At 41.4% G+C, this 14288-nt stretch overlaps 2 protein-coding genes and 1 pseudogene across 2 annotated transcripts in view; 2 read left to right on the top strand and 1 right to left on the bottom strand.

Annotated features, from left to right (window-relative positions):
- Positions 1–14288, bottom strand: part of LOC141182572 (uncharacterized) — a 449915-nt pseudogene that overhangs the window by 118395 nt on the left and 317232 nt on the right.
- LOC141182573 (uncharacterized) overlaps positions 1–14288 on the top strand; it is a 258948-nt gene that overhangs the window by 65980 nt on the left and 178680 nt on the right. The gene's annotated exons all lie outside the window — the stretch shown is intronic.
- The window catches only part of LOC141182574 (uncharacterized), a 33601-nt gene continuing 26105 nt past the window's right edge, over positions 6793–14288 (top strand). Inside the window, exons 1-2 of the mRNA XM_073660727.1 lie at positions 6793–6876; positions 10417–10493. The gene's annotated coding sequence lies outside the window, so the exon portion shown is untranslated. The remainder of the gene's footprint in view (positions 6877–10416; positions 10494–14288) is intronic.

Raw genomic sequence — 14288 nt, forward strand, 5'->3', positions numbered from 1 at the left:
TCCCGATCCTTCCTGTCCTCCAACCAAGAGGAGGAGCATATGCATATTATCGATCCCTCCAAAGTGATGCATGTGACTCCTTTGGACCTGTCTCGTCTCCCACCCAAATTATTTTTGGGAACTTTTTCAAATGGTCCAACAAATGTTATACACAGAGGTCAATCAAGGAATGTGAGATGGTTGGATAAGAATTTTGTTTTTTCTCTAGATAATCCATCCCCTTAGGATTCTGGACATTATCAATGTTGCGTTTTAACTAAAAATAATTATAAACAAGGTAAAGATGTAAATGTTTGGTCAGCAGTAGATAATGTATGTACACAGACAAGGTTTCAACCATCTACTCCTTTCCAATTCAATCAATTCCAATCTAAACCTCTATTGAGAGATGGAGTATTTATGACTATGATATGGACTTTCAATATAACTAATTGGAAAATATCTTCCAGATATCCCCAATGTCAATCACATCTCATTAACATGGAGATAGGAATAGAACAATGGTTTGGAAAAAGAACTTCAACACAGGTTAGAAGTAAGAGGGGGGTATTAGAAGGTATTTTGGGGGGATTAGGAACAGTGGGAAGTTTAATTAATACTATGGACATTCATACACTTAAATCAGATTTGGAAAATATTGGGTATATTGGAGGTAAAGGGGTAAAAATTCAGAAAAGTTTGAATCAACTCCTTGAAAAGATGGTTTTGAACACTGCTGCTGTGTTGGGATCTTCAGTGTCACATCTACAAGATGCTACTTTAGCTCTAATAGAAAGTGAGCAGGAATCCCAAGTGGCCGGAGCATGTCTAGAAATTCAGATTGAATATTCCACCAATCTGAAAATGATTGCACAGGCATTGCAAAGTGGAATTACACCTTTAGGAAAAATGAGAAATTTGCCTGCAGAATATAATTTTGCGTTAAATCACACAGATTTGTGGGTAAGTAAGTGGTTAGGATGTGAACAGAACATTTGTATAGGAACATCACTAATCCCAATATCGGGAAAAGAAGAAACCATGGTTCCTATAACTGTTCTGGGCATTCCTGTTAGTAATACACAATTACTATATTATCTATTACAGGACACAGATTTGGCATTTGATGGTACAAACACTGAACAATTAGACATTTCTTCATACTTACATTTTGTTTGTAAGGTAATGTGTCTACCTGGACAGGATAAAGTCATTTATAACTCGTGTTTCCATAATCATACCTCATGTCATGCCAGAATTGAGAATGTGCACACGATACATGATTTGGTGACCCCAATAAGCTCGAACAAAATTTGTTTTCAAGTTATATCCGAAAAATATGTTGTTTCTGCATTCTTCTCATCTTGTGTACATGCTGAAAATCTGACAATAGGTTTATACTGTATGGGGGGAAATGTGAAAACTATCTACAAGAAGGAAGGAAGTATTAATATTACATCAATAGGGACAAGAAATCTGAAAATCCTTCCGATAAAGTTCAGTTTGTCACAAATATATAATTCCCCTTGGGATATGTGGACAAATGAGATAAAGAAAGACATAGGTTTGTTAAATTTGTTAACAAAATAACTAAAAGAAGCTGAAATTGTATTCAGACATGAACAAGGTAGCTTAAATTATGTTGAACATGAGTGGACTAGTATGTCAGGCTCATCTTGGTGGAAAAATCTAGGAAGATCAGTAACTAGTTGGTCACAGTCTTCAGCGAAAATGGCAGCAGGAAATGTATTAACAAATCCAATTGTAATCATATTTATTGTCTTGCTGTGTATTATTATTCAGATTTTTATCAAGTGTAAAATTAAGAAAATATGCCAAGAGATATAGAAATGAAAAAGGAGGATGATATTTTAAGAGAAATGTTAAAAAGAAAAAATATAACTCTTTGAGTGAATTTTTATTTTTAATTTAGAAGATTTTGGAAACTCAGATGACATTCAATACAGGTGTTGATACCAGGTTTTCAGAATAAAGAATTAATGTGATATGAATGGTGAGAGAATGAGTTTAGGATTGATTATGATATTTTTTAAATCATAATCGGGGGGGGGGACTGTAAAATATAAATTTCTTAGGATAGAAAGATACATGCATAAGCTTTAACATGCTTGGGCTCTTACCATGCTTAGATTCAAATATAGAGAAAGACTGGAGTTATTCTGGGACCTTGGTAGAAACCTGTTCAGTTTGTCAAACCTATAGGACTCTTGTCAATATGGGTTATTTGGAGATAACTAGTGATCTTTAACCCCTTTCCAACCCTTGCCGTATTAGTACGCACATTTGCGTACCCCCGGTTCAGTGAGGGCTGTTGCGCTGAGCCCTCACTGAACCGAGCACATGTCAGCTGATTCTTACAGCTGACATGTGCCCGCAACAGTTAACTGTTAACATGTTAAATGCCGCTGTCAATCTCCGACAGCGGCATTTAACGCGCACTTCCGGGTTGCGCGTCATAAGCCCCGCCCATCGGCGACCCCGTCACGTGATCGCGAGTCACCGATGGGTGGGCATGACAACCCAGGGTCTGCAGCAGACGCCTGTGGTTGTCATGATCTCGTCGCTATGAGCGCCACCTAGTGGTCGGCACTCATAGCACAGGACCATTTCTGCTATATGCAGGGGATCTGCTGATCCCCTGTATGTAGCAGAGACGATCAGACAACTGCTGCTTCTAGTTTCCTATGGACACTATTGAAGCATGCAGTAAGTTAAAAAAAAATGTTTTTAAAAATATAAAAAAAATATAAAAGTTTAAATCACCCCCCTTTCGCCCCATTCAAAATAAAATATAAAAAAAAAAAACCCACATACACGTATTTGGTATCGCCGCGTTCAGAATCGCCCCATCTATCAATATAAAAAAAGAATTAATCCGATCGGTAAACGGTGTAACGAGAAAAAAATTCTAAACGCCAGAATTACGTTTTTTGGTCGCCGCAAAATTGCAATAAAATGCAATAACGGGCGATCAAAACATCGCAATTACCCCAAAATGTTATCAATAAAAACATCAGCCCGGCGCGCAAAAAATAAGCCCTCACCCAGCCACGGATAACGAAAAATGGAGACACTACAGGTCTCGGAAAATGGCGCTATTTTTTTTTAGTTTTTTTTACCAAATTTTGGAATTTTTTTTCACCACTTAAATATAAAATAACCTATAAATGTTTGGTATCTACGAACTCGTAATGACCTGGAGAATAAGAATGGCAGGTCAGTTTTAGAATTCAGTGAACGTGGTAAAAAAAATAAATAAAAAACAACTGTGGTATTGCACTTTTTTTGCAATTTTACCGCACTTGGAATTTTTTTCCCGTTTTCCCGCACACGATATGGTAAAACTAGTAATGGCGTTGAAAAGTACAACTTGTCCCGCAAAAAATAAGCCCTCACACGGCCATATTGTCCAAAAAATAAAAACGCTATGGCTCTGGGAACAAGGGGAGCAAAAGACGAAAAAGCAAAAACGACAAAACCCAAGGTTGCGAAGGGGTTAAAGGTCATTAGCCATATGTTTAAAATATACCAACAAGAGGTGATGTGCACATAGCCAAAATGCATATGTCACGAGTTACTAGTTTCGTTCTAATATGGTAGAAGCTACTAATATATCAGCAAGTCGCCATATTGGGTTATGAAACTGTAAAAATATTCTCCAATGTATGTCTATGAGGCGAGATGGTATATAAGCAGACCCAGACATGAATGGGGGAGATCACTCATTCCTCGAGTAGCTCCAACACGGATCATGCTTCTATACTGGATACGTAAGAACCTATAATTGTTTCCTTTCTCTCTTCTATCCTGAGTCTTCTTTTTATGTGCTATGAAATATTTTCTTCATTTTTGTAACCACCTTTGAATGAACATTAAATAAGCTTTTGTTTTATCCACACAATTCAAGATTGTTTTCCTCTCTATTCTCACCGTACCCTTACCTAAAGTAAGGAAGTGTTAGTTTTTCTAACACCAACCAACAACCTTTTCACACTGCTCTGGCTTCAAGAGTGGTATTACGCGGCCCCCTAGAAATTGGGACAGGAAGGTAGTTCGACATGATGTGGGTGCCTGTTGTGCTCCCTCAGAAGGCACAGTTTCATGTTGCCCACGGCATCGGCGTGCATGTCCACTTCCCCCTCCCTTGCCACTCGCCTTGCCCATTTAAATGGCGTTTAATATTTGTCACGTTGCCAAAAATGTCTGTATTATTACCGCAGTAATATAGGATCACGTCTGATGACTATGGTTTTACGCAGTGACCTGGGAGTCAGAGATGTTTCCAGAGGTCTTCCCCATGCTGTACCCATATCTTTTCAGCACTGTATGCATGTGTCTGATGATGTGTCACACACCACATGGCCAGATAAGGTTGTAAAATGTTAAAATGACATTTCCCAGTGAATGCATTAGTCTTGGTTGAAAGCAATGCAAAAGTGCAAAAACGTGTCAAAAACGCTACATGTTAACATAGCCCAAGGTGTGGAGGAGTATTTTTGTTTTTGCTTATTTATTTTGCCTTATATACAAGTCATTACCCTGGAAAGTATGTTCCTTAACATATTTCCCAGGAAAATCAATTTTGGTTTCGTTTTTGTATGTTTTATTGTGAGTCCGTAAAAGTGGTGTAATACCTTTGACAACGATGTTGACAGCAGTGACCTGGGAGTCAGAAATTCTTCCAGGGGTCTTCCCCATGCTGTTCCCAAGTCATTTGAGCACTGTTCCCATCGATTTGGGCAATTTTTAGGCCCCCTGCAGACCACCGGAGGGAGCTGCCTGAAAAATGCTTTAGTTTCCCATAGACTTACATTGGGCTCATTGCTCGGGTCCAGCATAAAAGCAACGAGCATCCAAGCATTTTAGTGCTTGCTCATCACTATTGTTTCACTTTAAATCCAGATTAGTGGCCTGCAGAGCTGAAATCACAAAGATTCACTGTCCCAATATTTCTGGATCTAACTGTATTCATATATTTACACTATACGGACAAATATTGCATCTCTTGCCCCCACCCCCCAAAACAAATCCCAAAATGTTCTCCTGCCCCTTTTCCTAACTCCCAATCCCAAAATAGACAAGGACATTTGGCGTTGCCAATCCTCCCTCTTTTGTAGACTTCTGGAGCTAAAGCATCTTCAGCCTCGGCTCTCGACTTCTCCTACAAATAACATGGTGGGAAAACAAACCACTTTCTATAATCAGTTATTTTTTTATTACATTTTTTTAAAGGGAAATTACAATAAAATGTCCCCAATCCCTTTTTCCCTTCTCCCAATCCATAATGCTGGGGTAAGATTATCTCTACAGAGACCCCTGTACAGGAATATTAGGGCTCCAGCGACATCACATCTATTATACAGAGAATAGCGCCATCTCCATAGCTCTGTACACAAGGACATAGAGATCAGACAAGGTCCTCATATTCAGGCAGCTTCTATTCTACTCCAACCCTCTTTATAAGGACAAGATCAGAGTCTCGTTATACCGAGCAGAGAAGCTCCAGGGACAAAGACCCCGTCTGCTCCTAACACGCCTGGGGTCCGGAGTATCCAGCCACGGGGCCCGGATTCTCTCATTTGTGGCCCCAGCGTTTCTTGTAGAATAAATCCCTTTCTCATCCCGTCCTGTAGTAATGACTTTGTTATCAGGTTTTGTAGGAGGGTTCGTCTGACTCCATCTTATGTTATCAATATCTGTGCGAGAAACGAGAGACGTCCGAGCGCAGTTTTACTGAGTGTCCAGTGTCAGATAAAGAGCCGCGGTGTCTGCAACCGAACCTGGGGGGTATACAGCTGTATACAGCGTACACACAGGGCTCCATATATACACTGCTCTGCACGCCTCGCACACGCGTGGCTCTGCACGCCTTGTACACACGCGGCTCCGCTCCGTACACCTCGTACACACGCGGCTCCGCTCCGTACACCTCGTACACACGCGGCTCCGCTCCGTACACCTCGTACACACGCGGCTCCGCTCCGTACACCTCGTACACACGCGGCTCCGCTCCGTACACCTCGTACACACGCGGCTCCGCTCCGTACACCTCGTACACACGCGGCTCCGCTCCATACACCTCGTACACACGCGGCTCCGCTCCATACACCTCGTACACACGCGGCTCTGCTCCATACACCTCGTACACACGCGGCTCTGCTCCATACACCTCGTACACACGCGGCTCCGCTCCGTACACCTCGTACACACGCGGCTCTGCTCCATACACCTCGTACACACGCGGCTCTGCTCCATACACCTCGTACACACGCGGCTCCGCTCCGTACACCTCATACACACGCGGCTCCGCTCCGTACACCTCGTACACTCGCGGCTCCGCTCCGTACACCTCGTACACACGCGCTCCGCTCCGTACACCTCGTACACACGCGGCTCCGCTCCGTACACACACGGCTCCGCTCCGTACGCCTCGTACACGCGCGGCTCCGCTCCGTACACCTCGTACACAGGCGGCTCTGCTCCATACACCTCGTACACACGCGGCTCCGCGCCGTACACCTCGTACACACGCGGCTCCGCTCCGTACACACACGGCTCCGCTCCGCTCCGTACACGCGCGGCTCCGCTCCGTACACCTCGTACACACGCGGCTCTGCTCCGTACATCTCGCACACATGCGGCTCTGCTCCGTACGCCTCGTACACGCGCGGCTCTGCTACATCCACACTGTAAACCCCTCCTGACCCCACACATAAACTTCAGCTCATCCAGCACCATGACAACCAGCACAGCAGAGTCCTGCATCCACTGAGGCCCCTGATCATGTGACCCCTGACTCCTCCCCTCCTGTGACCTCATCACAGGTCCTGTGCGCACAGAGCAGCCATATATGTGGTGGCGGCTCTGCAGGTGGAGGTATGTGGAGACCCCATTACTGGGCGCAGGGGGCATTAACCCCTTCAGCACCGAGACTCTTTTAGGGTCTTGTGTTGCCCCTTTATAAGAATCATAAGGCTTTTGTTCTGTTTCCTGTAATCGATACATACGACCCAACTATGGAGACAGGAAGGGAGGAAACGTATTGTCCTCATAGTACAGGACCCCTTTACTGACCCCACAGTGTAATGCCCCCATTATGCCCCTTATGCAGGATGTATGATGCCCCCCACAGTGTAATGCCCCCATTATGCCCCTTATGCAGGATGTATGATGCCCCCACACAGTGTAATGCCCCCATTATGCCTCTTATGCAGGATGTATGATGCCCCCACACAGTGTAATGCCCCCATTATGCCCCTTATGCAGGATGTATGATGCCCCCACACAGTGTAATGTCCCCATTATGCCCCTTATGCAGGATGTATGATGCCCCCACACAGTGTAATGCCCCCATTATGCCCCTTATGCAGGATGTATGATGCCCCCACACAGTGTAATGCCCCCATTATGCCCCTTATGCAGGATGTATGATGCCCCCCCACAGTGTAATGCCCCCATTATGCCCCTTATGCAGGATGTATGATGCCCCCACACAGTGTAATGCCCCCATTATGCCCCTTATGCAGGATGTATGATGCCCCCACACAGTGTAATGCCCCCATTATGCCCCTTATGCAGTATGTATGATGCCCCCACACAGTGTAATGCCCCCATTATACCCCTTATGCAGGATGTATGATGCCCCCACACAGTGTAATGCCCCCATTATGCCCCTTATGCAGTATGTATGATGCCCCCACACAGTGTAATGCCCCCATTATGCCCCTTATGCAGGATGTATGATGCCCCATACAGTGTAATGCCCCCATTATGCCCCTTATGCAGGATGTATGATGCCCCCACACAGTGTAATGCCCCCATTATGCCCCTTATGCAGGATGTATGATGCCCCCACACAGTGTAATGCCCCCATTATGCCCCTTATGCCGGATGTATGATGCCCCCACACAGTATAATGCCCCCATTATGCCCCTTATGCAGGATGTATGATGCCCCCACACAGTGTAATTCCCCCATTATGCCCCTTATACAGTATGTATGATGCTCCCACACAGTGTAATGCCCCCATTATGCCCCTTATGCAGTATGTATGATGCCCCCACACAGTGTAATGCCCCCATTATGCCCATTATGCAGGATGTATGATGCCCCATACAGTGTAATGCTCCCATTATGCCCCTTATGCAGGATGTATGATGCCCCCCACACAGTGTAATGCCCCCATTATGCCCCTTATGCAGGATGTATGATGCCTGCACAGTGTAATGCCCCCATTATGCCCCTTATGCAGGATGTATGATGCCCCTACACAGTGTAATACCCCCATTATGCCCCTTATGCAGGATGTATGATGCCCCCACACAGTGTAATGCCCCCATTATGCCCCTTATGCAGGATGTATGATGCCCCCACACAGTGTAATGCCCCCATTATGCCCCTTATGCAGGATGTATGATGCCCCCACACAGTGTAATGCCCCCATTATGCCCCTTATGCAGGATGTATGATGCCCCCACACAGTGTAATGCCCCCATTATGCCCCTTATGCAGTATGTATAATGCCCCCATTATGCTCCTTATGTAGTACCTCTTGAAGCTCATCAAGAGAATGCCAAGAGTGTGCAAAGCAGTCATCAAAGCAAAAGGTGGCTACTTTGAAGAACCTAGAATATAAGACATATTTTCAGTTGTTTCACACTTTTTTGTTAAGTATATAATTCCACATGTGTTAATTCATAGTTTTGATGCCTTCAGTGTGAATGTACAATTTTCATAGTCATGAAAATACAGAAAAATCTTTAAATGAGAAGGTGTGTCCAAACTTTTGGTCTGTAAAATATATATATATATATATATATATATATATATATATATTTTATTATGATAATTTTTTGCCCTTTTGAGGTTGGGGGCCCAAGTACAGCTATTCCTGTAGGACCTGTGATTTCTATCTACGTTGCTGTGTATAGGATAATAGCATATAATAAAGTTGTTATGGATGTGATTTAACTAAAATTGTGCAGTCAGCTCATTAACAACATTATGACAGCTGACACCCTGCAGTATCGGCCCCAGACGTTTTTGCGACCGATGAACCCCTTAAATACCGCTGTTAATCGCGACAGCACTATTTATGTTGTTACAAGGGGGTCACAAGACCCCCTTTGTAACCACCGGACCCCCGCAATGAGAATTGCTGCTCCCGATGCTTACTATGGTACCCTGACTTCACGTGATGACCCCAGGGTACAGTGGTCTGTGAGATCTAGCTATAAGCTGACTATTCTCATACACTGCAGTACACGAGTACTGCAGTTTATGAGACCAGTGATAAAAAAAATAAAATTATACATGTCCCACAGTGAAATTAAGTATGTAAAAAACACAAAAAACCGCACACATCACGAAAAGCCGTTTCGCCATTTAAAACGCAGCGATTGTGATGCAACAAAAATAAACAACAACAAAAAAAAAGTACACACAGTTGGTATCACTGGATCCGGAATGACCCGCTCTGTAAAACTGGCATGTTATTTATTCTGTTTCGCGGACACCGTAAAAAAAATAAAAATAAATGCACACCAAAACATCGCTTATTCATCATACTGATTAGTGATCAAAAAGTTGTGTTAAAAAAAAAAATGGTAAAAATGAAACCACCAAACCGCAAAAAACAAGCCCTAATATAGCTAATAGCCCTAATATAGCTCATTTGGCAAAAAAAAATAAAAAAGTTTCAACTCTCAGAAAATGGCAATGCCAAAACAAATTCATTTTTGTAAAATATTATTTTTAGTCTGTAAAAATAGCAAAGCACAAAAATTATAAATCTGGTATTGCTGTAATCGCACCGACCCGATGAACAAATCGGTCTGATCACTTTTACTGCGCAGCGAATGGCACAAAAAATATAGAAAAAATTACTGTATTGCTGGTTTTTGTTCATTTTATGTCTGAAAAATCTGCATAAAAAGCGATCAAAAAATATATGCAAAATGGTACCAAAAAAATGTGCCACTCGACCTGCAAACAATAATCGATCTTACAGCTCTGTTTGCCAAAAAATAAAAAAGTTACGTGTGTTTTAGTCTAATGTGTTTGGAGGCGTTAAAAGGTAACTTATTGGACGCTGCCTCTGGCCCGGCCTAATAGACTTTTGTACATTGCAGGCCCAGGCACCATTATTAGGCATTTAAGTATCGGAATAACTAGGCAGCCACATAATATCGAGTACTTGGGGAGGAGGGGCATTGACCGAACTCTGTCAAACCTTCTTAGATGCCATGTTTGCATTTGACAGCAGTAAGTGGTTAAACTGCCAGGGTTGGTGTAGCAGCTGTACCTGTGCCATCCCTGCTGGGTACATCTGTTCTGGTGCTCAAAAGACTTAATTTCTTTTAAAACAAATGATTAACTTGTTAAAAAGTAACAAAATGTGTCTTGTGCTTTTTGCAGGTTTTTTTTTTTATTATTACAAGAATTGTTGGTGCCAATTTTCTTTTGAAACATTTTAATATCTGAGAAAAAAAAAGGTCAGTAAAGTCCGCTCAGTCTCAGCCTCGCTCAGATCCAGCCAGAGCAGCCTGGTTCATGAATAATAAAATAGGAGGAATGACCCATCGTATCAGGCTTTGAACTTGAATAAAACATAGCTTTTATTGAGCCATTAAAAAAATGCTGCTACCACCATAATATGTCTTAGTGCACACAAGGATCACAGCTGTCTCGACCTACATTTCGACGTGCAGTCTTAATCATGGTCTGTCTGAACTGTGGACTAGTGAGCATATAAAGGTAGATTGTAATTAAAGATAATAGTTATCATGTGCTCACTAGTCTCTGAGGTCAGTATGATTACCATAGACAAAAGGGAAATAAAAAGGTTAGTGACACATATATTATTATCCTCTAAAATGAATATCATTGACATGTAGAAAAAATAAAAATATTTGTGATACAATATAGAATAAATATAGAAACTAGTGATATACCATGTCCAAGGTGTAAAGAAAACTGTCATTAATATTGTAGTATTAGATCCTGCCTGAGATTTAAAAATCTCAAGAATTAATAATCTGCTGGGATTTTACAACTCTGGAAATGTATGTGAAAAAGGAGATGATACCAAGGGGATTAAGGCTAAAATAAGTGGCCACAGCCCTGTATGATGAGACATTTCACACAGAGTGGAACTGCATCCTTAGCAATTGTTCATTGAAGTTGATGGGTTAATCCTGAAATATGAGGAGCTGGAACTTTTTATTTCTGTTTTAGTTTTTGTATCCAATTCTCATTGGACAAATTTGTGCACAACAAGGATTTCACTAGCCATAATGACAAACTGAAAGCTAATTTAGCGAAGATAGAAGATTTTATTATGAACATTTAAAAAAACGAAATTCAAACATGATAGTGAGGATTACTCACAGAACAAAGTGTATGATTGGAATAAAGCTCCATTTTCTATTCTAAAAAAACGTCCCTACTAACGTACAACAAAACCTGCCAAAGTCAGTTTGAAGGGTATGGCTGTTTCTACAGATTTTTCTTCTACCTTTCCTACATCAAATCAGATGAACATTCAGATTCCTCAGTAAGCTCAGCAAGTGAAAATCAGCAATTTATGACCAGCAGAAGTATCCAGCAAAATACATCTACTAGCATGCCAAAAAACGGAGGAAAGGGGGGCCGCAAACACAAGCGGAAACAGATATACCACCCGGAACAGAAACCACCGCTATTAGAGCTACCGATTTGGAATTTGTCCAATTTTGTGTTATCAGAGGAACAATTATCACTTTTAAGTTTTCCCCCTACCAACGAGTTTGCTGTATTAGAACAATTTTGAATGTTAATAGACTGGCGCGGACCCTTACTGTGAAATGTCATTTTGATAGCTCTGATATTGATGTTGAAAATATTACTGATGTTGCAACAGTTAATTCTGATATTACTCCTAACAAATCTTTTTCAGAACAAAAGGTGTTATTACAATTGAAATCATTGGAGAGGGAATCTATGAAATCTGATACCTCTCTGAATAGTCTGTTTCATAGGGGAAATCCATCCTTTAATCCACTTCAATCATGTTCCATGGTTTTAGACCAGTTCAGGATCTTATTGAAAAGGATTTGGTTTCTCTAAACAAATGAAATCACTCATAATGGAAATAAAAATAACAATCTAACTAGAAAAGAAAAAATTGCCCTGAGGGAAATCAAAACTAATATGGATTTGACAGCAGACAAGCAGACAAGTGGGGCACAATAGTGGTATTACATTCTATTTAGCTCAAGCTCAATTTGATTAATTTAAGAAACAAGAAATACTGATGTGTATTTGGAACTAATCAGAGACCTCACCAATGATTTCAATATGGAATTATATATATTGCTACAAGAAGGTTTGAGTACAGGAGCCTTGGATAAAAAAAACTGGCGGAACAGCTCTATGTGGAACAACCTTTCATACCTATATATCATTAATTTCCTAAGGACCACAAAAACATATTTCCACCACCACTCAGACCAATAGTAGCGGGCTTAGGTTCTATGGGAGAGAGACTGGGTGTGTGGATAGATTTCTATCTTCAACCACTAGTGCAAGAAATTCCCAGCTACATTAGGGACTCTAAATTTGTGGCTACTGTATTTGAAGATTTTTCTATAGCAAGAGAATTATCACTGGCTATTATGCGATGTTATACACACGTGGTCAAAATTGTTGGTACCCCTCGTTTAATGAAAGAAAAACTCACAATGTCACAGAAATAACTTGAATTTGACAAAAGTAATGATAAATTAAAAACCTATGAAAATGAACAAATGAAAATCAGACATTACTTTTCAACCCTGCTTCCACAGATTTTTGAAAAAAAATAAACTCATGAAATAGGCCTGGACAGAAAATATGGTACCCCTGAAAATAATGTGACAAAAGAGACATGTTAAATTAAGTTGTGTCCACTAATTAGCATCACAGGTGTCTACAATCTTGTAATCAGTCAGTGGGCCTGTATATAGGGCTACAGATACTCACTGTGCTGTTTGGTGACATGGTGTGTACCACACTCAACATGGACTAGAGGAAGCAAAGGAAAAAGTAGTCTCAGGAGATTAGAAAGAGAAAATTATAGACAAGCATGTTAAAGGTAAAGGTTATAAGACCATCTCCAAGCAGCTTGATGTTTCTGTGACTACAGTTGCACATATTATTCAGAAATTTAAGATCCATGGGACTGTAGCCAACCTCCCTGGACGTGGCCGCAGGAGGAAAATTGATGACAAATCAAAGAGTCGGATAATACGAATGGTAACAAAAGAGCCCAGGATAACTTCTAAAGAGATTAAAGGTGAACTTCAATCTCAAGGAACATCAGTGTCAGATCGCACCATCCGTCGTTGTTTGATCCAAAGTGGACTTCATGGGAGACAACCAAGGAGAACACCATTGTTGGAAAAAAAATCATAAAAAATCCAGACTGGAATTTGCCAAACTACATGTTGACAAGCCACAACGCTTCTAGGAGAATGTCCTATGGACAGATGAGACAAAAATGGAAGTTTTTGGCAAGGCACATCAGCTCTATGTTGACAGACGGAAAAATGAAGCATATAAAGAAAAGAACACTGTCCCTACTGTGAAACATGGTTGAGGCTCTGTTATGTTCTAGGGCTGCTTTGCTGCATCTGGCACAGGGTGTCTTGAATCTGTGCAGGGTACAATGAAATTTCAAGACTATCAAGGGATTTTAGAGAGAAATGTGCTGCCCAGTGTCAAAAAGCTTGGTCTCAGTCGCAGGTCATGGGTCTTGCAAGAAGATAATGACCCAAAACACACAGCTAAAAACACCCAAGAATGGCTAAGAGGAAACATTGGACTATTCTGAAGTGGCCTTCTATGAGCCCTGACCTAAATCCTGTTGAGCATCTTTGTAAAGAGCTGAAAAATGCCGTCTGGGAAAGGCAACCTTCAAACGCGAGACAACTGGAGCAGTTTGCTCATGAGGAGTCGGCCAGAATACCTGTCGAGAGGTGCAGGAGTCTCATTTACAGTTACAGAAATTGTTTGATTGCAGTGATTGCCTCAAAAGGTTGTTCAACAAAATATTAAGTTAAGAGTACCATCATTTCTGTCCAGGCCTATTTTATGAGTTTTCATTTTTTTAAAAATTCTGTGGAAGCTGAAAAGCAATGTCTGACTTTCATTTGTTCATTTTCAAAGGTTTTTAATTTATTATTACTTTTGTCAGATTCAAGTTATTTCTGTGACCATTGTGGGGTTTTCTTTCATTAAACGAGGGGTACCAACAATTTTGATCACATTTG

This window comes from Phyllobates terribilis, unplaced genomic scaffold (genome assembly GCF_046119375.1).
Source record: "Phyllobates terribilis strain yellow unplaced genomic scaffold, ASM4611937v1 Scaffold_35__1_contigs__length_13245226, whole genome shotgun sequence".
In the NCBI taxonomy this organism is placed as follows: domain Eukaryota; kingdom Metazoa; phylum Chordata; class Amphibia; order Anura; family Dendrobatidae; genus Phyllobates; species Phyllobates terribilis.